The sequence below is a fragment of the Tursiops truncatus genome, chromosome 7 (assembly GCF_011762595.2).
Source record: "Tursiops truncatus isolate mTurTru1 chromosome 7, mTurTru1.mat.Y, whole genome shotgun sequence".
NCBI classification, from domain to species: domain Eukaryota; kingdom Metazoa; phylum Chordata; class Mammalia; order Artiodactyla; family Delphinidae; genus Tursiops; species Tursiops truncatus.
In genome coordinates this window covers 94,310,263-94,334,616 of record NC_047040.1, presented here as the reverse complement: position 1 = coordinate 94,334,616, position 24,354 = coordinate 94,310,263, and the positions used below count along the sequence as shown (strand labels likewise).

Sequence of the window (24,354 nt, the reverse complement as noted above, 5' to 3'; positions counted from 1 at the left end):
TTGTGTCCCAGAGAAGCTCATTAGAGACTCAGCCCCTGGGGATTTTATGGGGGAGGAGGGGGGCCATGGGGCTTGTCTTATAAGTACCTTCTGTCTGGCAGGTACTAAAACCCCAGACTCCCAGAAGGCAAGCAGGTGCTCAGCATACACCACACCGTTTCTACAGGCAGTTTAGGCTCAGTGAGCCCCTCTGATCATGGAAAGTGTCATATCCATGCTTCACTGGTCAAGTCCCCACATGCCACCCGAAGGCCAGCCTTGCAAGCAGGCTTTTCTAGGATAGCAGCAGCCCACCTGCTAGATTATCAGTTTCTAGACAGGACCAAAGCTTCATTTCTCACATCAGAGTGAGACCGGAGCCCTGAGACACAAAGTGGCTTTTGCCCAAAAGCACAGAGCAAAGCTAGAACTGGCACCCAGGTCTCCAGATGCCCAGAGAGAGGAAAGTACAGTCAGCCCCACCCTCAGCCTCCAGACACATATCTTCCAAAGAGGTTCACTTCAGAGCAGAGACTGCAAATGAAGAAATTATTGCAGGGAGAGCTTTGATTCTCCAGCCACAAATTCTCCATGGCAACATTAATTATATCCATCACTTTGCAAGTTTCACTGATGGAATAAATATAATTTTTTAATATTCTACCACTAACCCTCCTCTTAGAAAAAGATACCTCTCTGACTCAATTTAATTATATTTGAAAATACCAAGCTCATTATCACTTTAATTAAAATCTTACATTTTCACTTAAAGCTGGAAACGTCCTTAGAGATGGTCCATCTAGTCCAACATCTTTATTTAACAGAAAAAGCAATGGGGTCCAGGGAGGGAAGCAATTTTACTGAGGCCCCAACATCAGTGTGTCTAAAAGCTGGGACTAGAACCCTCCCCTCCTGACTTTAAGTCACGTGCCCTTCTAGTGCCCCATGATATCCTATCAGCCCAGGCTCATATCTCAGAAGACCATATACGTTTATTATAGGCCCTTAAGTACTTAATGATCTGAAATAAAGTCCTCTTCATGACCTGTGCAAGGAAATCTGTAGAGCCCTGAGCTATAGCTATAGCTATATATATATACGTATAGCAAAGAGCCAATATTCCTCAAATTAGAAATACATTTTAATAAAAATAACTGCTGCACTGGAGGATATTTGATATGACATTTAGATGATGTTTATATGCATCCCCTTGTAAATATTCATGATTACCCAGAAGTACAACACAGTGCTGAATCTGCAAAGATTCAACATGCCTAAGACATCAACTGCCCACAAAGGCAGCCACTGGACTGACCACCAAGGGGCCTTCCATGTCCAAACTCCTGAGTAAGCTGTGTGCTGATGAAAGAATATCAAGGGGGCTTCCCTGGTGGCGCAGTGGTTGAGAGTCTGCCTGCCGATGCAGAGGACACGGGTTCGTGTTCTGGTCTGGGAAGATCCCACATGCCGCGGAGCGGCTGGGCCCGTGAGCCATGGCCGCTGAGCCTGCGCGTCCGGAGCCTGTGCTCCGCAATGGGAGAGGCCACAACAGTGAGAGGCCTGCGTACCGCAAAAAAACAAAAAAAAGATGGATAGAAGGGGCTCAGTCTAAGGAAGTGACATTCAAGGTGTGTCAGAAAAGTGTAAACCCAGCACTTCTCACCTGGGGGCGCTATTGCTCGCCCCCGCCCCAGGGGACATTTGGCAATGTCTGGAGACATTGACTTCACTGCTCGGGAGTGGGGTTACTCCTGGCATCTTGTGAGCAGAGGCTGGGGATGCTGCTAAACATCCTACAGTGTACAGGACAGACCACACACACACACCCACACACACAAAACAAAAATTATCCAGGACAAAATATGGATAGCGCCGAGGCTGGGAAACACTGCTCTAAAGAGATAAAGGCCAATTTGCAGTTCTTGAGAATGTGTACATAGATCGATTCTGAGAATTCTGTCCTGCTTCAGTGTCAAGCAGGATGATATTTAAAGATAATTTCCAACATTAAAACAGAATTTAAAACCTAACTTAATTAACCAGAGGATTCCAGTTGCCGTAAACATTTACAAAGAGCTTTAGTCTGTTTATTTCACTGTTTTAAGGCTTGTGTCCTTTCCTTCTGTAAAACTTGGAATGTTGTTTGGTAGAATTTGGTCATGATACTTGGGATGCCAGTTGCAGCTCTGCTTCCATTATTAGAACTCAGGGAGTTAAGACCCTCAGGTGAACTTGGAGAGGGACCCACAGCCACGAGCTCGCCCAGGCAGCCATCATCTGTTATGTGGTCTGCGTGCCAGAGCCTCCGGCAACCACCCAGCAGTTTGTCATTTTAATTACTTTTCTAAGGGTTTAGAGTAAAATTTTCTAAAGCACTATGAAAACACTGGTAAATCAAGAAAGCAATTAGGAGTGGGAAATAAAATGCACATTGCCAAGCAGTCAAAACGCAGTAGATCCTGGTATCTTAGGAGACAGAGTGGGTGAATACAATAAAAATAAATAAGATCTGCTTGTTGTGTGTTTATAGGGGGGAAAAATGGTCAAGCATTAAGAGAGTAAAACAGAGCCAGGGTACCGACTATATAAATACCAAAGACCTAGGAAGGTGTGTTCAAATGTCCCCTCCCCAAAGTTACTTAGTAGTTGTCAAGGCCTTTCGGTGTTCTTTAACTTGCACCAAGAAAACACCAATTTGGATGAAGAAAGTACCTGAAGACCAAATGGTAGGGTAAACTCATTCACAGGAGGTGTTGTGCTTACAGATTTCCCAGCTACAAGATGGGAAGAGATTGCATGATGGCTCCCACATTGATGCAAAGCCCTGTACAGCTGTGCAGGCTGTTAACTGCCCAAGGGCTTCCTGCCAAGGGGTCCAGTGAGGGTCAGGGGACCAGCCAAGCTGAGCACCCTGGGGTGGGGGCTGCAGCCACGCTCAGAAAAGAGGGCCTTTTCCTAATATGCTCAAAGGTGTCCCACGGCCTGGAGGTAATCAGGCCACATGGTAGAGAAGAAGGTAGGAGCCGTTTTCTGAGCAAGGCCAGCCCAGACCTGCCGTGCTCCAGGGAGAAAGGGGGTTAATGTAGGGATCCTAGGCATACAGCCTGGAAGGCCAGACAGAGGGGAGGGGAGGGAGAGTCGTGACCTCTTTGGCCCTGTTGGAGTTTTCTTCAGCATAGCTTGAGGGGGGACAATGAAGAGGAAGGAAAGGATCGTAAAGCACACAGCACACGTAGTAACAGCTAGGATAACTTTATACAGATGCTCGGCCTTGATTTCCACCTACACAATGGGACCTGGTTAAGCAGTCTGGAAACAAATCTATCTAAACCAAAGTCGGACCCCCATCCCTGACTCCCCACCATTTCTGCTTACGTTCCTCCAGGAGCCCAGGCTGAGAACTGCCTCCTCGGGTGTCAGACAATTCCCTGGGGGTAATGCTCACACCTGTCTTTACTGCAGCTCCACACACTTTGCCTGAGGGTCTGCCACGTGTGCAGGGTTGTGAAACGAGGGCCCTCCTGAGTAGGAAAGCGTTTCCGTGTCCCCTGTTTCTTGTTTGTAGGGAAAAGGCCTCAGCCCCCTAGACCTTCCCCAAGTTCCAAAGGGCAGAGTCAAACAGTTACGAATTAGGGAAGTGAAGGAACGCAGAAACAAGGGAAAGGCAGTCGAACAATAGCGTAGCGATAAAGCAGGGTCCTAGTTTCTCCTCAAGGGACGTATGTAAAAACCTGATACACATCTTAGAGTTGTTCTCCCCACAGCCAGGCGGAGGACGGCAACTTCAGCCTGAGCACAAGATTCCTGCAGCGCCGCCTTACCTCACCACCAGAAATCAGAAGAAAGTCACACACCCTGCAGCTCTCACCCCAAATTCTGCTTATGAACTCTTCCCTGAAAATGATAGGGGAGTTCAGGTCCTCTGAGTGTAAGCCACCCATTCTCCTTGCTTGGCCCTGCAATAAACCTTTCTCTGCTCCAAACTCCAATGTTTCAGTTTGTTTGGCCTCACTGATCAGGCACAAGGACTTAAGTCCAACAATAGTTGCAGGCACAGAAGTGAAGAGAAAAATCCCTGGCCCCGGGCTCACAGTTTGGTAGGGGAGACAGACACATAGGCAGTGTTCTCAGGATCTTTCCTAGCTCCAAGCCATCCCTGTGTGTTACCCTCTAATGAGATAGGTCTCTCATTACAGGGAGCCAAGCCCAGACTCTAGGAAGGCAGAACAAATTCACTGCAGCCGTGTCCAATTGGGCTGGGAGAGAACACAGAAGATTTCACAGACGAGCCGAATTCTATTTTACGTTAGGCAGGATTTCAACAGATTATGAACATTCTACATCACAACAAGGCACATTTTGGGGTGACAATCTCCAAGCAGTACTGAGTCCCCAGGAGAGGCACTGAAACAGAGCAGGACCCTGTGGGGCTCCTGGGCACAGAAGCTTTTCTGTCCCTGGTTTTTTCTTTGTAGGGAACAGACTCCAGCCTCCGTGACCTTTCCTGAGTTCCAAACCGCAGATTAGAACAGTTGCTAATCAGGAATGGGAGGGGATGCAGAAACAGGGGAGGAGCAGACAAGAAACTATATTGCAACCTCAAGGGATACACAGAACAGTACCTTTCATCTCTTTACAGAACTAAAACCCCCAACAAATGGAAGGTGTTAGTATTCTTCATTCCAAATTAAAGGAACCAGAGAAGCTCATGAAGATTAGGAGACCGGGACTCCCCTGGTGGCGCAGTGGTTAAGAATCCGCCTGCCAATGCAGGGGACATGGTTCGAGCCCTGGTCCGGGAAAATCCCACATGCCGCGGAGCAACTAAGCCCGTGTGCCACAACTACTGAGCCTGCGCTCTAGAGCCCGCAAGCCACAACTACTGAAGCCCATGTGCCACAACTACTGAGCCCGCATGCCTAAAGCCAGTGCTCCGCAACAAAAGAAACCACCACAATGAGAAGCCCACTCACCACAACGAAGAGTAGCCCCCGCTCGCCCCAACTAGAGAAAGCCCACGCACAGCAACAAAGACCGACCAAACAAAACCAAGATAAATAAATAAATTTATAAAAAAAAAAAGATTAGGAGACCGCCTGCTGAGACCAGATTAGAGACATGCAGGCTCTGCACACACCCTAATCTTATCAGCAACCCCATCCTTGAAACATTGCTATAAAACTCACCAAATCCTCCCAGGTTGGGACACACAGTTTTCAAAGGCATGAGCCCACACTATCTCCCTTTGCCTAGCAAAGCAATAAAGCTATTCGTTTCTAATTTATTCAAAACTCTGTCTCTGAGATTCGATTCAGCACAGGTGCACAAAGGCCGAGCTTTCCGCATCAGCACTAGGCTTGTGGAGGGCCCTGGGGTGTGTATGGAAAAGGAGTGCTCCAGGGAAAGAAGGTTGAGGAAGGACCCCGGGGACTGCCTCTGCTTAAGAGTTGGGCAAAGATGGAAGAGTCAGTGAAAAAAGAAAAGGAGCCACGGGGAGGACGAAAATGAGGGCTGGGAGTTTTAGTGCCTTAAGTGCTTAAGGGAAGTGCTGGCGGGGGCATCAACAGTATCCACAGGTGGACAGGCCCCCGAGGAAAGGACACTTGACTGGCCAGCTGAGCAAGCTGAAGTGGAGACAAGGGACACAGAGGAAGAATAGCAGGAGTATGAGGATTGTGAAAACTCTTGGCGCTCTTATAAAGAAGGTCACAGGGCTTCTCTGGTGGCGCAGTGGTTGAGAGTCCGCCTGCCGATGCAGGGGACACGGGTTCGTGCCCCAGTCCGGGAGGATCCCACATGCCGCGGAGTGGCTGGGCGCGTGAGCCATGGCCGCTGAGCCTGCACATCCGGAGCCTGTGCTCCGCAACGGGAGAGGCCGCAACAGTGAGAGGCCCGCGTATCGCAAAAAAAAAAAAAAGAAGGTCGCAAAATATTGGGTACGGGATTATGACCTGCCTGTGAAACTCCACAAAGTGGTTTTAGTCATGAAGGGTCTGTTGCTGTTATATTTCTCACTAAGCCCTAAATTGGGAAACCAATGAGGGCCAACGGTATTCACGTTTTCGGGGAAAGCGGCACACCCAGTTATAAGCGCCTGATCCCAGGGGAGCCTAATTCTAGCTTGCAAAGCAGCTCTCCCAATATGAAAAGCCACCCATTATGCGGCAGTGAGAATTGGAAGCTTGAACAAATGGCCCAGCGGGATTCCTTACCAATTGGGCTGAATGCCTCTCAGAGGCCAAGGTTTTCTTTTTTAGGAGAGAAAGGTCTCCCACACAAACCAGCAGGAGCCAGCAGGAGCGCAAGATAATGGCCGAGCCTCACCTGAACCTCTCTGCTTACAAAGCTGAGGGTTTAGGGCTGGCAGGGGACACGGCTCTCCCCAAATCTAATGCATCTGCAAACATTTTAAACTCTTTGCAAACAGGTCCACCTCCCTTCTTCTGATGCACAGGGTTCCTTTCTTCTGGTTATAAACACTAAGGATAGGAGGTAGGGACAACCCTTTAAAGTCTCCTAAATGGACTTATCATTAAACAAAGATACTAATACATCCTCCCTGGTGATATGCTGCACAGCCAGCACTTTCTAAATCTTGCAGATACCTTTATCTGTGCACTATCACACACAGCCCATTCAAACCAGTTTGCTTTTTCTGACTTCTCCAGCCTGGAAACTCTCAGCAGCTGCAACTATCTTATTCCCATTTGTAAGCCCCTCCTCCAATCTCACCCCAGTGCCAAGCAAAGAGGCTGACCCAAAACAGGCACCCAATAAATATTTCCTGAAGTTAATGAAGGCCTTTTTTTTTTTTTTTTTTAGCCTTTCAGATACACAGACATATACAAGTCATACACATGAAACAAGCAGGACCCTAAGGGGCCCTCCCCGTACAAGTCCTTCCTTTGTCCCCTGTTTCTTGTTGGTAGGATAGGCCTCATTCACCCTCCTTGACCTTCCCTGAGTTCCAAAGGGCAGATTCAAACAGATGCTAATCAGGGAAGAGAGGGAATGCAGAGAGGAGGGAAGAGCAATCAAGAAACAATAGTGCAGCCTTGGGGCAGGGTCCTGGTTCCTCCTCAAGGAATAAACAGAACTGTATCTTTAGTTCTGCAGGAACTAAGGCTCTCACCCAGGTGGAGAACAGCAACTTCAGGCCGAGCACAAGATTCCTGGAGCACCGCCCTGTTTCCTCACCACCAACCTATCAGAAGAAAGTCACACACCCTGCAGCCCTCACCCCAAATTCTGTCTACAATACACATACACACATATATGCACCACACATTACGATACACCACACACACAAAGATATGTATGGCATGGACTCTAAGTCAACTTCCCTTGAGAAACAAAATAAGTGTTCTTTCTCTATGGGAATCACATCCTCTCTCTTCTGGATGGTCCTTTCCCTCCCTCAAGAATCCCTTCTATCAACCAAGGTCCCAGCAGGGAACAGAAGCCACCCCAAATGGCGCAAACGAACAGACCTTACCTTGCAGGGTTAAGGGAGCAAAATTAATATGGTGAGTCAGCCAGGCATGTAACATTCAGAACCTGGTTTCGCTCCTAAGGCTGGAGTGACGAGGGGAGGGGACAGTGTCCCCAGAGCCAGCAGGAGCCTGACGCCCAGCAAGAGGTGCCACTCCTGAAAGAAGTCCCTGTGGGGCCGCTGTTCCAGAGGCTCAAAGCCAGGACGGAGGGAGCAGGGAAGCGTCCCAACCTCCCTCTCTACCTGCGGAATCTAGCAGGAAGCTCCCAGGTGCCCAGGCCACACCCACACCAGCTGGGAGACATTTCCCTGCTCTCCCCCACCTGCCACACCTGCCACTGTGAGCCTGGGGGCCCACAGGATATTTACGTCTATCCTAAATGAGGGGAAATTATGGCTGAATGACTCCTTTAATTTTCCAATTTTCCTACTTTTGATAATACAGTTATATTAGCTTCAAAATTTTAAAATAAGAGAAGGGATGGTTTTCAAATGAGATAGTCAATGTTCTGGCAGGTTTGTTAATGCAAGTTCACGTGCCCGACGCACAGTGAGGCCAAACAAACTGCAACATCGGAGTTGGGAGCAGAGAAAGGTTTACTGCGAGGCCATGCAAGGAGAGGAGGTGGCTCATGCCCTGAAAAGCCTTGAGCTCCCCGAAGGGTTTCGGCAAAGCATTTTCTTTTCTTTTGCAGTACGCGGGCCTCCCACTGTTGTGGCCTCTCCCGTTGCGGAGCACAGGCTCCAGACGCGCAGGCTCAGCGGCCATGGCGCACGGGCCCAGCCGCTCCGCGGCATGTGGGATCTTCCCGGACCGGGGCACGAACCCGTGTCCCCTGCATCGGCAGGCGGACTCTCAACCACTGCGCCACCGGGGAAGCCCTGGCAAAGCATTTTTAAAGGCCAGGAGAGGGCGGATCGTGTGTGATCAGCTCAAGCACGATTCTCTGAGTGGCTGATGGTGAGGCAGCAGGGGTTAACATTATCAGTCCTTATGCTCCAGGAGGCCTGGGGCTATGTGCTCAAGGTCTTCAAGTAGTTCTTCCATTTGGGGGAGGGGGGGGGGGTTGGTTCACATCTGCAAAACAACTCAGGAAATTTGCATCAAATACTATTATCCAGGTACTTCGGAGAGTAGCTAAAGCAGAGGATATGCGGAGGACTTAACTAGAAAAAAAAAAAAGTTCACATATAGATTCTGCTCACACCTTTGTATTCTGGATTTGCCCATTTCAAAATGATTACTCTCACCAAAGTCAAACAGGAGAACCCAGGCAGACCCACCTAAGGGAAGAGCAGAACATTCTGGTTATGTTAATGTATCCAGTGCACTGATATAGCCTTTCTGGAACCAGAAATGTAATGGGTGACATTCACGTCAGCCAATTATAGTTCCATCTTGCTACACAAGTGAATAGTCAAGCATGCTGGTTATGTTACAAAGCCTGTTGCCCCAGAATCATATCCCTACCCCTTCCTGGAATGGAAAATAACTGCTCTTATCTGAGTTTCAGGCCCAATTACAAAAGGAGGAAGCTGCAAAGAGAAAAACAAAAACTTGTTAGAACCTACTAGGCCCGGGATGGCAGAAGATCTGACCTCCAGTGTACCTTGAGCCTTATTATACGCTCATTATAATACATTAGCATATGCTAAAGAACACACCCACCAGCACCATGACAGTTGATGACCGCCATGACAACAATGGGAAGAGCATATATAAGGACTGAAAAGGAGTGTTGCCTCCGTTCTGGATCCAAACCACACCCCTGTCAGAGAATTCATGAATATTCTTTCTTCTCTTTACTCAATTCCCTCCCTTTTACCGAGACCCTCCTATACATATGGTGTCTCATCCCATATCGGGTTGAGAAGTTGATTTGCAGATTAAGTTCCTGCTTCTCCGTTCTTTGGCCATTGAATAAAACCTTGTGCTCCTTATTGGCTGTGCAAATTCAAGCAGAAAAAGAACCTTCCCGACTGAGGCAAGGGGCCTCTGCCTGGGCTAGGACCCTGGCACGGGTCCAGTCGACCAATTTGCTAACAGTTAGATTTTGCATATGTAATGTTGCATGCAGCTATTTTGAGAAGATTCATTTGGTGACAAACTGCAAAAGGCATCAGATAACACACATGGTACACTTAATATGAAAAATACTCTGCACATCCAAAATGATACTAATATGCCGTGGTGATTACTCCCCTTTCATCTTATCCCAGGAATCTGACATTCAACCTAGACAAGGTAATTCTGATCATGTGAAACCTCACGGCCTAAGTGGATATATAAATAACTCCGTGTCTGTGTGTGTATGGGTGTGGGTGTCTCCACGTACATGTGCATATAAACCAACAATTTTTTTATAGCTCAGCCAACAGGCACCTGACAATGTTCTCAGGAAAGAGAGAGGTAAAAGAAGACTTCTCTAGTCCCCAACAACTTAACTTACTATTATACATTCCCTCCATCGCCACATTCCGTACCAGAGTTACAAACCTCTATCCTGAACCCATCCAGTATTTAAATAGACAATCACAAAAACAAATAGGAGGGTTCAATTATTCCTACAGGAGAGCAAAAGAAGGAGCAGAAGTTTCCAGCAGGTAGAACACTTGGAAGGAGGCCACCGAAAGGGCAGGATGGCGCCAAGCCCTCCTATACTGGGGGGAGAGTGTGGTCCATCCACGCCCCACCCCACTTTGCTACAGCAGCCCCAGCTCCTGTAACCGCTTGCCTACAACCCCCAGCTCTCCCAAGTCCATTCAAGGGGGTGCTGTTATATCTACAAAAGGGAAACTTCCCATAAGAGCTTTCAATACAAAGATTACTGGTGAATTTTCCAGTTCGTTGAAACATATATAGCGTGGACATAGAAACTCGATGTTTTTCTCACATTACAAAACAAAATGGATTTTAAAAAAACACACCACCATAAACCTATTTACCTACGATTAGGACATTGATGCTACGATTGACTCTGGTAATTTTTCAGGATAATTCATTCCTCCTTATTTTCTTTCTAAGTAAATGTGAAGTTTCTGTCACTAAGTACTTTCTTCCCCCTAATTGCTCCCTTACAAGAAAGGACAAGTGCTCTTTTAGGGGTAGTGAAGGTGGCTACACGAGGCATTGAGACAGATTTGGATTTGAATCTAGTCATGACCCTACATCAGCCATAAGTCGGGGCAAATTGTTTAATGTTTCTAAACCTCAGTTTTCGCCTCTGAAAAGTGAGATACTAACTCATAAAGTTGTGAAAATTAGAAGGAACGTATGTAAAATACCAGTCACGTAGTAAACAATTTACTTCTCACTGCATGCGCGTTTCTTGCTTAAAAAAAAAACCTAATTCTTGGTTAATGGTAAGGATTTCTTTTCTTACATACAACATGAAAGATTATATGTGATACCAAATTGAAAAATCTAGTCTTACAAAAACAAAGTCACAGGAAACAAAAAGTACCTTATGTATCAAAGATTGATTATTAAACCAGGGAAGATCCGGTACTTAAGAGAAATCTAAACCCCAGGCTTTCATCAAGAGCTTCAATAAGCCAAGCAGAAGTATTTTACTTGTGCAATTACATGTTAATAAAGGAATTCTCTTAAGCTTAGAAGATGAATTTTCATGGCACTTTACATGCTGCTGTCTGGACCTCAAAGACTTTTATAGTGAGGCAAACAGAGGTGAAACGAGTTAGAATTCATTAAAGGTTGCAAATTAATTAGTCTGTCTCAACCCCATGAGTCACAGCCATCAATTTAAGAGACATAACACCATACAATGGATTTTAATTAGGAGAGTTACAAAACTGTGTAAGAACCACAGCCTGATTGTCAAGCCCAATTAAGCAGGTTGGTGGAACAGATTATGTGATGCTCTAAAGTGCTCCTTTTGCAAAAGAAGAGGAAAACAAAATCCTGTTCAGGAGGTCACCAGCTTCCCTTCAAAATATATAATAATATACATGCAATAAAATGCATTCATTCATTCATTCATTGTGCAAAGGATGTCAGTCTTTGGGACAACAAGAAATGAATCTGGAACTGGGTCCAAGACTAATGCATTTATAAGTCAACAACCTTGGGACACAGGCAAGATGTGAATAGGGGTTCTGGCTCAATCTGGCTCTGGCCGACCAACCTCTCCAGGTAAGGTTTCATGAGATGACAACTGAGGCTCAATTCACTTCCAAGATGCTATAATGAAGACAAACTTGCTGACTATTACAGATACTGGTGCCGGTGAGAACAAGAGTCAGGGCAAGGAGATGACATTCAGGGTCAGAGACACATTGGGCAAATCGGGCAGAAAAGAACTTGGAGTCCAAAAGGTACCAGCAGCATCCTGAGACAGCACTTCCGGTTAGCCCTGCTCTTTCTTTCCCCTTTTTTTTTTTTTTGAAAACCAAGCTTCTGTCGCCTAGAGTAACTCTTTGAAAAATAACTCACCAGCCTTTTTCCTCTTAAAAAGTCAATTACTTTTTAATAAATTAACTAGAAAAAACATACCACAGAAACAATCTTCACACCCTCTTCAAAGTGTCTACGTGCAAATAGCCTTAACAACACATCATGCTTGTCTCTTTCAGAAAATATCTGAAATTCTCTACTTCCCTTTGGTGAGAAAAATTGAATGTCAACCTTCACACTCATTCCAGAACTAGCTCCATTTTCATCCGAATATAAAATAGCAGGTACCATCCCACTGTGGCTGCTTTGCTGTATGGACTCTCCCCCATCACACCCCACAATGATCCCCCAACTACAGGAGCTTAGAACATTCTTCATACTCTTTGGAGTGGGGAGATCTTCTCATGACCTGGATGCAGGGATTCTACTTTCAGTTTCCCCATCCTTTCCCATCGCACATATCAGCACATGTACACTAATTATTCCATATCAGCCATGAAGAAAACATCTTTACGTGAAGCACTAGAACCAAAAAGGCAACTATCCCTCCTACCTCTGGCCTACTGGTTCTCCATTTTAAATATTCAGTGGCTCAAAATACGGCTACTGGGCTTCCCTGGTGGCGCAGTGGTTGAGAGTCCACCTGCCGATGCAGGGGACGCAGGGACACGGGTTCACGCCCCGGTCTGGGAAGATCCCACATGCCGTGGAGCGGCTGGGCCCGTGAGCCATGGCCGCTGAGCCTGCGCGTCCGGAGACCTGTGCTCCGCAACGGGAGAGGCCACAACAGTGAGAGGCCCCCATACCGCCAAAAAAAAAATAATAATACGGCTAGAATATCAAGAGATATCTTGATCAAAACTGCTTGGGTTTACACACACACACACACACACACACACACACACACACACACAAACAGCAGAGGCCTATGACAGAGTACAAGAAATGCAAGAGCTTGAGGAAACTTTCAGAGGGTTTCCTGGAAAGTATGATCATTTCAAAAAGGCAAGAAAGAAAGAAAGAAAGAAAGAAAGAAAGCTGTGTACTATGGAAAGATGCCTTCTGAGACAGAAAAGAACTAAAAAGGGGGCAGACAAATGATCCAGCAACCCCACTCCTGGGCATATATACAGGGAAAACTCTAATCAAAAAGATACCTGCACCCGCAGTGTTCACTGCAGCACTATTTACAATAGCCAAGACATGGAAGCGACCTAAATGTCCATCAAAAGAGGAATGGATAAAGAAATGTGGTACATAAATACAATGGAATATTATTTGCCATAAAAAGCATGAAATAATGCCATTTGCAGCAACACGGATGGACCTAGAGATTATCATATTAAGTGAAGTAAGTCAAAAACAAATATCATGATATCACTTCTATGTGGAACCTTAAAAAGTGATATAAGTGAACTTATTTATGAAACAAACAGACGCACAGCCTTCGAAAACAAACTTATGGTTACCAAAGGGGTGGGGGGGATTAACATATACACACTATTATACATAAAATAGATAAACAGCAAGGTCCTACTGTGTAGCACAGGGAACTCTACGCAATATCCTGTAATAAACCACAATGGGAAAGAATAGGAAAAAATACGTATATGTCTGAATCACTTTGCTGTACACCAGAAACTAACAGAGCATGGCAAATCAACTATACTCCAATAACATAAATAAATAAAGAGGGGGCAGAGGCTAGGGCAGGGACAGGTAAGTTTTACAAATTCATACGCACCTAGACTAATCGGAAACCCCAACTCAGGTCAGTCCTGCCTCTAGAACCAGCTGCATAGAACAATTTAGTCATGATAAATGCTCAGTCTCTGGGAGAAGGAACAAAAGATAACCTTGCACCCAATTTTATGGCAACATTAAGTCACTGGCAACTGAAGAAGAGGAGGTGGTGCTGTCGCAGGTAGGGGCAGACTCCACTTTGAGAGGAGAAGAGGCCGAAGACAGAGGAAGCGCTTCTGTGGATTCCAGGAGGCTAAATTCTCTTACTGGCAAAGACTAGAAAAGAATCCACCTGCTGGAACACGCCTCACATGCTTCCTAAGACGTCTCTACTCTACCTCCTATAACGATGGCACTAAAACCTACTTCTCAGTTTTAGGAGGCATCTCTGCGCAATGATTGTTTGGAGAAAAAGAATATATTGGAATAATTTCATTTTCACTCACTCATGTGGAAAGGGAAACTTTGGAGCTCCCTTGGAATGTTACTATTGGCATAGCAGTTACTTGGAACCCAGCGGTCTGGATTTGAATACTCATTCCACCCCTGCTAAGGATGGAAAACTTTCATGTCACTGTGCCTTGGTTTCTTTACCTATAAAATGGGAATAATAATCTCTACCGCACGGAGTTGCCGTGTATTGAAGGAGTTGATACATGTAAAGCCTTCAGAGCGCAGAGTAAACACCTACCAGCACGTAAGCTTTTAATAATTAGCTCTCGTCACCATCACCCTCTGCATGCTCAGATTTGTCACTTAGTGATAAACCTTTCAGAGGACAAAAATCTGATAAGAAGCTCCTACAGACTGAAGGAAAAAAAAAAAGTCAATCAAACCAAATCCAGGGCTAAGGAGGCCCCCATGGAGAAGGCCACAGGCCCTCAGAAGTGGGAGGCCATGTGTCTGCAACTGCAGTAGAATTCCAGGGCCAAGAAGGGAGCTAGAGCCAATGAAATTCCTTGAAAAGGGCCTCGCCACACCCATGGACGCTACCTTCAACCCACGCTCTCAAACTTTAGCAGGCTCCTGTTCTATGCTCAGATTCTCATATGGACTCATACTCCCCCACCTCCCATCCCCCATCCCTGCTCAGGCCACACTGGCTGCCCAGCTGTTCTGGGAAGCCTACTCCCCTGCTCAGGACCCGCTGTCTTGTCCATCCCTCTGTGTGGAATGCACCTCCCCAGACACCTGCATGCTTATTCCCTCACATCCTCCGAGCGTCTGTGACCTTCTCAGGGAGGCTTTCTCTGCTTACATTATTTAACAAGCAACTGCTATTTTGTTCTCTGGTCCCTTCCCATTTTCACTTTTCTCCACAGCACTACTAACAATGGAATATGTATGTTATTTCTTTGGAGCCCCATAAGGACCGGAATTTCTGTTCACGGATCTAGAACGGCACCTGGCACGTAGTAGGTGCTAAATAAACGGGCTACGAGATTGCCGCCCAGGAAATGTAAGCTATTGTTAGAAATAAAGGTTAAAAGATAAAACAGATGCACCCCTAAATTATCCTTGCTCTTCAGATGGAATCACATTTTTGGATGCCCTAATGATATCCAAGTAAAATTTCTCAGCTGTCGCCAGGAGCAAGGTTGAGAAACGATGCAAACCCTTAAAATCAAAAGCATAAACATAGAATCCTGCCAGGAGAGGGCTGGATCAGAGAAAGGCATCAGCCTTGAACAAAAACCACAAACTCACCACCCAGTCATGGTGTTCAAAGCAGCATCCGCAAAGGCATGTATTCATTGAGCCCTTCCAAGGTCATGGAACAAACACCCAGAGAGCGTATAGTAGGGTTGCCAGGTGGTCTACACAACCCCTTCACTGTCACCCATGTGAAAATCGTAGGTGGAAAATTCCTCCCACAAACTGAGTTTCAAGCAAGATACAATCCTCAAAGTTTATTTGGAAGGCAAAGGACCCAGAACCATGAATTTGTTGACCATTTCATTCTAGAAGACCTCTCTGAAACTGCTTGTAAAAAGTAGTCCAAAAACACAGGATGAAGACCCAAGATTCTTGCTAGGGAAAGAAAAAAGCAACCTGTATTGGATTCATACTTGAAAGTTTGTCAAAACCCTCTACAAGGTGAAAGTATCAACAATGTGCCCAGACACTGAGCGTGGCCTGTAAACATAGGGAAGCTGTAATTTCCATTTACAGCTAAGGAAGTTCAGGCCACCAAAGGCCATGACTCGTCCAGAACCACAGAGCTGGTAAACTGCAGAGCTCAAGGCCCAGCTCTGGACCCCAACTGCACACAGTGATCCCACAGATGTTCCATGGCCAAGACACTTTATGGACACCTGGATGTTCTTTAGGAACTTAAAGGACAGGTCCCCAAACTGCATGCTCTGCCTGCAGATATTCTCATTCTATTATAACCACATCACGTGTAGAGGCAGTTGTTAAACTTATACATTTAATTTCTACCCCCATCCCTCCCCAGAAACAGGAATGGAAAGAGAGAGCAATCTCACCGTCTTAACCTAATCCATTTCCGGGTGATGGCTGCAAATTGAATCATCTGTAAAACTCTTATAATCTCACCTCTACTTCCTACCTGGGCAATTTGGGGCACATTACTTAATCTCTCTGTTCCTCCATTTCCTCTTAGAGGGTTGACATGAGAATCAAATAAGTTAATACAATAAAGTGCTTAGAACAGAGCCTGGCATAGTCAATGCTCAATTAATGTTAACTATTATTATCATTAATATTTCTTATCAACATGATGTAAAATTGGGATATTCCATTCATTAAAAGTAACCATGGGGCTTCCCTGGTGGTGCAGTGGTTGGGGGTCCGCCTGCTGATGCAGGGGACACGGGTTCGTGCCCCGGTCCGGGAAGATCCCACATGCCGCAGAGCGGCTGGGCCTGTGAGCCATGGCTGCTGAGCCTGCGCGTCCGGAGCCTGTGCTCTGCAACGGGAGAAGCCACGGCAGTGAAAGGCCCGCATACTGGCTCCACGCCTCTCTCCTAGCTTCTGGTGGTTGGCTGGCAATCTTTGTCTTGTTTTGCCTTCTGCTGCTTTACCCCAATTCTCTGCATTCATCTTCACATGGCATTCTCCCTGTGTGTGTCTATGTCCCAATTTCTCCTTTTTAGAAGGACACCAGTTATATTGGATTAGGGCCCCACCCTATTCCCGTATGACCTCATCTTAACTAATTATAGCTGCTTGATGCCACTTCCAAATATGGTCACATTCTGAGGTACTGGGGGTTAGGTCTTCAACATATGAATTTTGGGAAACGCAAGTCAACCCGTAACAGCTGTTGAGAGAGTCCAGGTCTGTCCAGTGGGACTGTTGCTGCAGGCCCCCTCACAAGATGGTGGTAAGTCCCAGTGCCGGCTGTTACCGACAGCTTTACTTAACCATAGAAATCTAACAAAATGCCAGGGGTTATTATACCAAGCCATCTTAAGTCAAGCATCACCTACGTTTAATCCACCAGAGAAATCCAAAAGGATCCCTTTATCCTTGCCACACCTATGAACAGTGGACAGAGTGGCACTTTTCTTCCCCATGAGACTTGGGCGAAATGAAAAGGTGGGAAAACAAGGGTTTAATAGGGGTCCGTTTTTGATTTAATACCTAAATCCAGAGTCCTGAAAACCCGTGGTCTTTAAAGTTCTGCATAAGTCACAGTCCGCAGGGCCTGGCTTTCCACATGTCCAGGCATATATGTCCCTGACAAAGGCCAACGAAGACACAAAAGAGACAGGAACTCGTAGGTAGATCAAGTATCAAGGGCACTGAGAAACTCTGTCACCTGACCGTTCTAAATCTGGAATACTAAGACTCTGAATAGGACAGCAGCTGCTTAAGCAGAGACACAAATGCTGCCCGAGGGGTAGCTGGCTAGTGGGACTCCTTTCCTTGGTAACGAAGACTCAGTTAAGCCACATGATGTCAAAAACAGAAAAGGCTCCAAGACCTCCTTGGCACTGATGAAGAGGTATTCAAACACATAAAACATAAGAAGGGATGCATTTCAAGTCCAATTACTACATAGTGTTTACATTTAATTTACTTTTAGGAGGAAAGAAACTTCATCATGTTCCCTGTTGTGTTACAAGAAAAAAATAACCCTGTCAGTTTACAGTGTCTGTAAATCGCCACATCCAAAGGGAAGTAAAACGTTACAGAAGCCCAGAAAAAAAATTGGACCTGAATCCCTTCAACGTCAGGTAGATTTGTACCCAACTTAGAACATCTCCCTAAGCCCAAGTCCACTTACCTTGGGGTCCTAGATGAACACTTCTGGAACCAAGAGAATTCATCCAGTGAATACGAGGACTGTTGTCTTTCCATAAACCCTACTACATGTAGAGCTGAGAAGAACCTGGAGAATCAGTCAGCCCACAGGCCTGGAAAGCTGTTAAGCTGTTAATGGAATTAAAAAAAACATTCTCTGGCAACTCCAAGAGAAAAGAGTAAATCAGAGAACAAGAAAGGAGGGGGGAAGAGAGAAGGATTCTGCAATGAAGGCATCTGCCCCATAGCCAGCCTACGCCAATCACATCCCATCACAGCATCATTTGGGCCAGAGAAGCAAAGCCAGACAAAGACGACAATTATCACCTTGGGGTCCAATCTACAGTCCCTAAATCAGATGAAACTGAAGTGGTATTATATCTGAGAGGGAAGACAAGGCCATCCCAGGACACAGGGAGAGGGTGCTCAACCAACACATGCCAGCAACCAAGGCTACCCCACAGAAGGAAAGTCTTCAATCTAGTAGGCATTCATTAGATGCCTACTGTGTACAAAAGACATATACCAGATGGGGTGGTGGAGAACCTACCCACGTGCATACTCCAGGATATACACAGGGACCCTGATGCCTAGAAACTCACCAGTAACGCAGATGTATCATGATGTAAAGTTTGCCTGTCCCAAGAGTCCAAAAGGCCATAAGATTTATTGCTTGCTGATGGCAGAATCAAGAAGGGCTGCATGGAATAGGTGACATTTGAGCTAGTATCTCAGGGTAGCAATCAGATAGGCAAAAAATTGGGAAAGCAGGAGGCCGTTCCCGGTGGAGGGTAGAGGACCAGTTAGACTGAAGGGTAGGGTAGGGTTCATCAAAGGCCTTAAACAGCAGACTAAGGAGCATGGGCTTTATTTAGTAGGAAATGGGGGCCGTTGAATGTTAGCGGGAAATACGAGACGTGCTATTATCCAGGAAACCCCCAGGATGGATTGGACAAGACAAAGGTTGAAAGCAGAATATAATTATAAGGCTATCACAGTGGTTTGTGCACAAGGTCTTGATATCCAGAAGCGAGAGGCGGTAGAAAGAGCAGGGACTCGCGTGAGCTCTGACGTACAGACAGAACACACAGGACCTGGACACTGAAAAGGGGAGACGAGGATCAAAGAAGAGGCCAACACTTAGAGGAGGATGAGCCACTCAACACTCATTGAGTGCCTACTGCATGCAGTGCACTGGCGATGCAAATATGGCTAACACACCCCCAAGCACTCAAGAAACCCCAGAGAGGTAGAGAATCACAAACCACGTTACTAATGGCAACAGCTATATGGTTTGGACTTCTAGGATAAAGAGACTTGCTCTTATTCATCAGTCACTTAGACTTTAAATTCCCATCATCTTTCAGGCTTTCTCGTACCCTCCAGTCCCAAGCCCCTCTGATTCTTATTTCTACCGAGTTGCTGACGAACTACACCTAATCCAATCCTATGAAGTTTAAGGTTGAGGTCCCCATTTTCAGACAAGGACCGCGTGGAGATACGGAAAGGGTAAGTAACTTGGGCACACTGCCAAGGGCACACAGCCAGTGGCCAGACCAGCTCATCTGTCTCTAACCCTATGTTCTTACCTGCCTCCCTCCCTCCCTGAAGTCTTCCACCCAACCCTTCCCCTCGCTCTCAGAGTCCCCAACTCAGCCTGTCTGCTGTCACTTGGCATCTGTGACTACGCCCAATTACACACCTCTGGTCTGGCTTCTACCAGTTCTTGCCCAGTGCTTCCAAAACCCGGATCTGCATCACACCACTTCCAACTACAAAGGTTCATAGCTCGCCAGTGTCTACCAAATAAAGCTCAAATTCCATAGCCTGACATTCTGGGACTCCCACTGCCGGTGAAATGCCACTCTTTACATATGTGGCTGCCTCCCATTTGGCTTTTAGGAACAATGACAATGTTATGTTTTCCTATAGCCTTCACAACCCAGAAATGTGCACATACAAGACAGGCATGACATAGATATTATATATCCTTGGAAATGAGAGAAGACCAATGTTGTAATAATCATCTGCTCAGCTTCCAAAGCTCAGCTCCAGGGGCTTCTGCTTCGTTGGGAATAAAGATATGAAGCTTTTAGGAAGATGAGACACTATGTGATGAATACCCGTGTTGTGTGGTACAGATTAAGCTCCTATGAGCTCAGAGAAGGCAGAAATCTATGTGAATGGACAGGACCTGCCGTCAGGGCTGGACTAGAACTTGAGCTCACCTTTAGAGGCGAGGGCAGAATTGAGACACATGGAGAAGAGAAAGACAGGCGCTCTCACCTTCTCAGAGGACACAAGAATCCCCTAAAAGCTCCACTGTGATTCTAAATGCATTCACTTAAGATGACATGAGGAACCCCCTTTGTGTAGCACTGAGCCTGATGGCCAGTGAAGAAACCACACACTACACCACACCTTTCCCCGGAGACCGACTGTTGAGAAGAGCAGCCCGAGAAGAAGAAGACAGTCTCCTTGCCCTCTGCCCTTAGCATCTCCTAGGAACTGAGCAGACCCAGTCACCACCAAGCTCTTCAAAAGACACATGCCCCGGGTGCTGTCTACAGTCCTATTTGGAGCAGATCGCCTAATAAACCCTCTGATGAAAAGACCTGTATGTGCAGACCTCAGGTGGTGAGAACAGAGCCCAGCAGGGAGGGGGCTGGGAAGGAGGGAAGTGGGTGGGAGGTCAGCCAAGTCCAAAACTGACCGTTAGTCACTGCTTCTCCAATCTGGGCCCTGGCCATTCAGATCGCCTACAACTGCAGGGTTGATAGTTTCTAGTGACTAAGAGTGTGATTCATAAAAAACTGAAGGTAACTCTGGCTCTGGGAATTTTTTATATGCAGAGGTTTAACTCAGGAAGATGCTGCCTGCCTTGCAGTGATTAAGCCCTAGGAAGGCTGCTCTGCCACTACCACTATGCAGCCTTTCCCGAACCAGAGAGGGAGGGTCATTTAATGAAGTCTTCACGTTCTCTAGGTGGAGAAATTTAAAGGCTGTGGGCCACTACTTATATGACGATGCAAAGGGAAAAATCCATTTATAGGCACAGCCCTTGAACAGTGGGAGACCTGTGGATGGCAGAAGACACGTGCCATCTAGCTCACTCCAGAATACTCTGGTTTCTCTTCAGATCATATAACTCTTTCGCCTTTTACTAGCTCACTCCAGTAACACTTTTAAGTGGCATCATTCCAATTTACAGAAAATGAAGGAAGGAAGGGAGGGGGAAGGGAGAGAGAGAGGAAGAGAGGGAGAGAGGGAAATATTGAACATTAGGGTGGCCTAAAGGTTATCTGTTTCATCACCAGGCTTATTTTATTCCGTTATACGCGGACTTTGATTTTACCGAGAGTTTCAGATGAACGTGAGGCATTCTAAGTAGGTGGTAATTACATCCCATAACTTATTAAATAAGAAATCCCATTTCAAAAAAAAGTCATTACCACTAAAAATAAAAATGGAAGCTAGCTATTTATATGTCGCCTGTCACCGTGTCCTCTCAAACACACCGCAGGATGAAAACAAAGACATATGTGGTGCAAAAAGTTACTCTTCCCATTGCAGGAGCCGACGATGCAGCAGAACTGTAAATCAGGGAGGCACACCCCCTGGCAGACATCCTGCTTGCTGAGTTCATTACTTTAGGTTCATTTCCTTCTACTAGTTTGGATGATCAGCAAGTAAACAGCATTTCATCAAGCACACAGCGTGCCAAATTCAGAAGAGAGCATGGTGGCCAATTCTCTGAATCCCACAGAATCTGCAGACTCTAAACTCTACAGCACGACATGGAGCATGGGCTCAAGATCAGTCGGTAGGTCAGTCTGCCTGTCTGTCTATCTCTCCTTTTCTCATTCTCTCTCTGAGAGAATCAGAGAGAATGGTTTTGTAGCAAGGTAATGGCTTTCACTGAACCAAAAAAAAAAGATGGAAAATATACTTCCAGGCAGCTTGATGCATGTTCTGACTTACAGTACGTACAAGGAGATGATCAATCATACACCGAGCATAACCTCTCTGAACGGACCTCCACTTATGCCTTAGCCAGAGCAGCGGCCGCTCGTACTACTGTAAAACACCCAGGGAGCTGGGCTGTTCTCCCTGGATGCCTGCTCCATTCCAATCTCACCAGTTTTTAGCCAGGAAACAGTGTTGCCTGCTCCCAATCCTGCTTATGCCAGTTGAATTTGTTAATACAATCACATAATACTAAATATTTACAGTAATCATAAGAGCTAGCACAGGGACTTCCCTGGTGGCGCAGTGGATAAGACTCCGAGCTCTCTATGCAGGGGGCCCAGGTTCGATCCCTGGTCAGGGAACTAGATCCCACATGCATGCCGCAACTAAGAGTTCACATGCCACAACTAAGGAGTCCACATGATGCAACTAAGGGGCCCACGTGCTGCAACTAAGGAGCCCACATGCTGCAACTAAGGAGCCCACGAGCCACAACTAAGACCCAGTGCAACCAAACAAATAAATAAATATAGATTTAAAAAAAAAAAAAAAAAGAGCTAGCACATACTATGTCCCAGGAGTTGCTCTAAGGACTTCATTGGTATTAATTGATATAATTCTCTCAGCAATCCTGTGCAATATATCTGATCATTAGGCTTATTTTATCAGTGACAAAACTGAGGCCACAGCCCAGCTTCAAGCTCACAGTAGCAAAGCTCAGAAAGAACCTGGGCAGTCTGGCTCTACAGCCCATGCTTTTAACTACTAGGCTTGGCTACACAAATATTAGGTACATTGATATTCATGAGGACAAAAAAAAATAGTCGTTTTTATAAATTGGATTAAATGCTTTAGAAAGACTTATTATAGCCATTTTGTTGAAAAATAATCAGCTTGACACCAGGTATGGGCAAGATAATTGGGAAAGAGTGGGAGGAAAAAGAAGTCATAAAGAATGTAGAATCCTGGGCTTGATGACTTGACACGTCTGGACGTGTTTGTGCTTGCTCTGCCTTAACGCCAGGACTGGAAATCAGAGGCAGCGTGTTCTCAATACGGTTTATAACAAGCTCAATTCAGAACTCCTGGCACTGAATCCATATTCACCGGAAGGATCTGCATGTTTTAGGTGTAGACACATAAACTCTATAAAGTGAAAATGAACACTAAAGATACCTATGTTCCCAGGTTTACCCTACTTTTTTATTAACCAAAACACCTAATCCTAACCATACCCAGTTAAGAGGCTTCTGCTGTGTGTAGGAGTGTTTACGTACACACACACCACCCACACACGCATCCAGAGCTCTCCGGAACCTCACAATTGAAAATGCTGTCAAACAAACCCACCGTTGCCCCCAGTGGACATCAAGCTCCTTGAGGGCAGCTGCTCTGTGCTCTTCTGTATCCCCAGAGCCTAGAAAACGGCCCAAGGGCAGCTATAATACGGGCTAGGCGGAACTCGGTCTAGATGAGCAAAATAGCACAGGGAATAGACATGGTAATGAAGGTGAATGTGGTTTTTATATGTGACTTAATTGGGTTAATTGTTTTATATGACTTAATTCTTCACTTGTCTCTGATCCAGGAGGGTAGTGAGCAAACAATGGCATAAAATATGATGTATGCAGAGGACTAAAAATGTTGTCTAATGGAAGAGAAGGGAAAGGGATCAATGAATACTTGCCTACTAAGGGACCAGATGCCTCCAGATTCATTTTCATTTTAAAACACAAAAATCTGTAAAGCAGTTCTTATCCCCTTTAAGAGTTTTATCTACTGACCTAATGGTCCCTTACTTTACTCCCTTTTAAGACTTGGCTTGTTAGTTAACACAGTAAAACTTTTTATCTAGCGTGACTGAAGAATGGGATGAACACTTCGCAGCCACTCACAGGTGTCTTCTTCATAAATGGCTAAGGAATGGAGTGTCAGTAAGCATCTGTTGAATAATTCAAATAAATGAGATATACTTAGAAACTATACTCATCTAAGTTACTTCTTCGGAAGGTTTCTCAGACAGAGGGGCATGGCACACAGGCAAGAAGCATTAGCCAGCAGTTCAGAAGACCTAAATATGACCTAACGACTCAACAGCATGTGACAGCCTCTCAGGGCCCCAGTTCCCTCATCCATGAGAGGGACTTGAAGACAATCTTAGGCCTGAGTCCACCACATTCTGAGTGACCCCAGGCAAGTCATGTCCAGGGCTGCAATATGACTTTTATGAGCCCTAGTCGCTTTTGCCCCTTCCTCCAGTAATTACATATTAATTAATTCCATAGCAAGTACCTATTAATTACATATTATATTTTATTGTATTTCACAACTTTGTAGATGAGTATGCTATTATGTATTAAAACTTTTTGTTCAACCTAAAAGTTCTGAGTTTTCTCTACTGATTTTAAAACAAACTAAAATATTTTCATGGGTGCAGTACAAAAGTATCTTAGGCCCTCAAGACTGCCTGGTACAGAGGACAAGT

General features: G+C 45.7%; 1 protein-coding gene across 1 annotated transcript in view; it reads right to left on the bottom strand.

The window, feature by feature from the left end:
* TMEM163 (transmembrane protein 163) overlaps positions 1–24,354 on the bottom strand; it is a 251,881-nt gene that overhangs the window by 104,037 nt on the left and 123,490 nt on the right. The window lies entirely within an intron of this gene.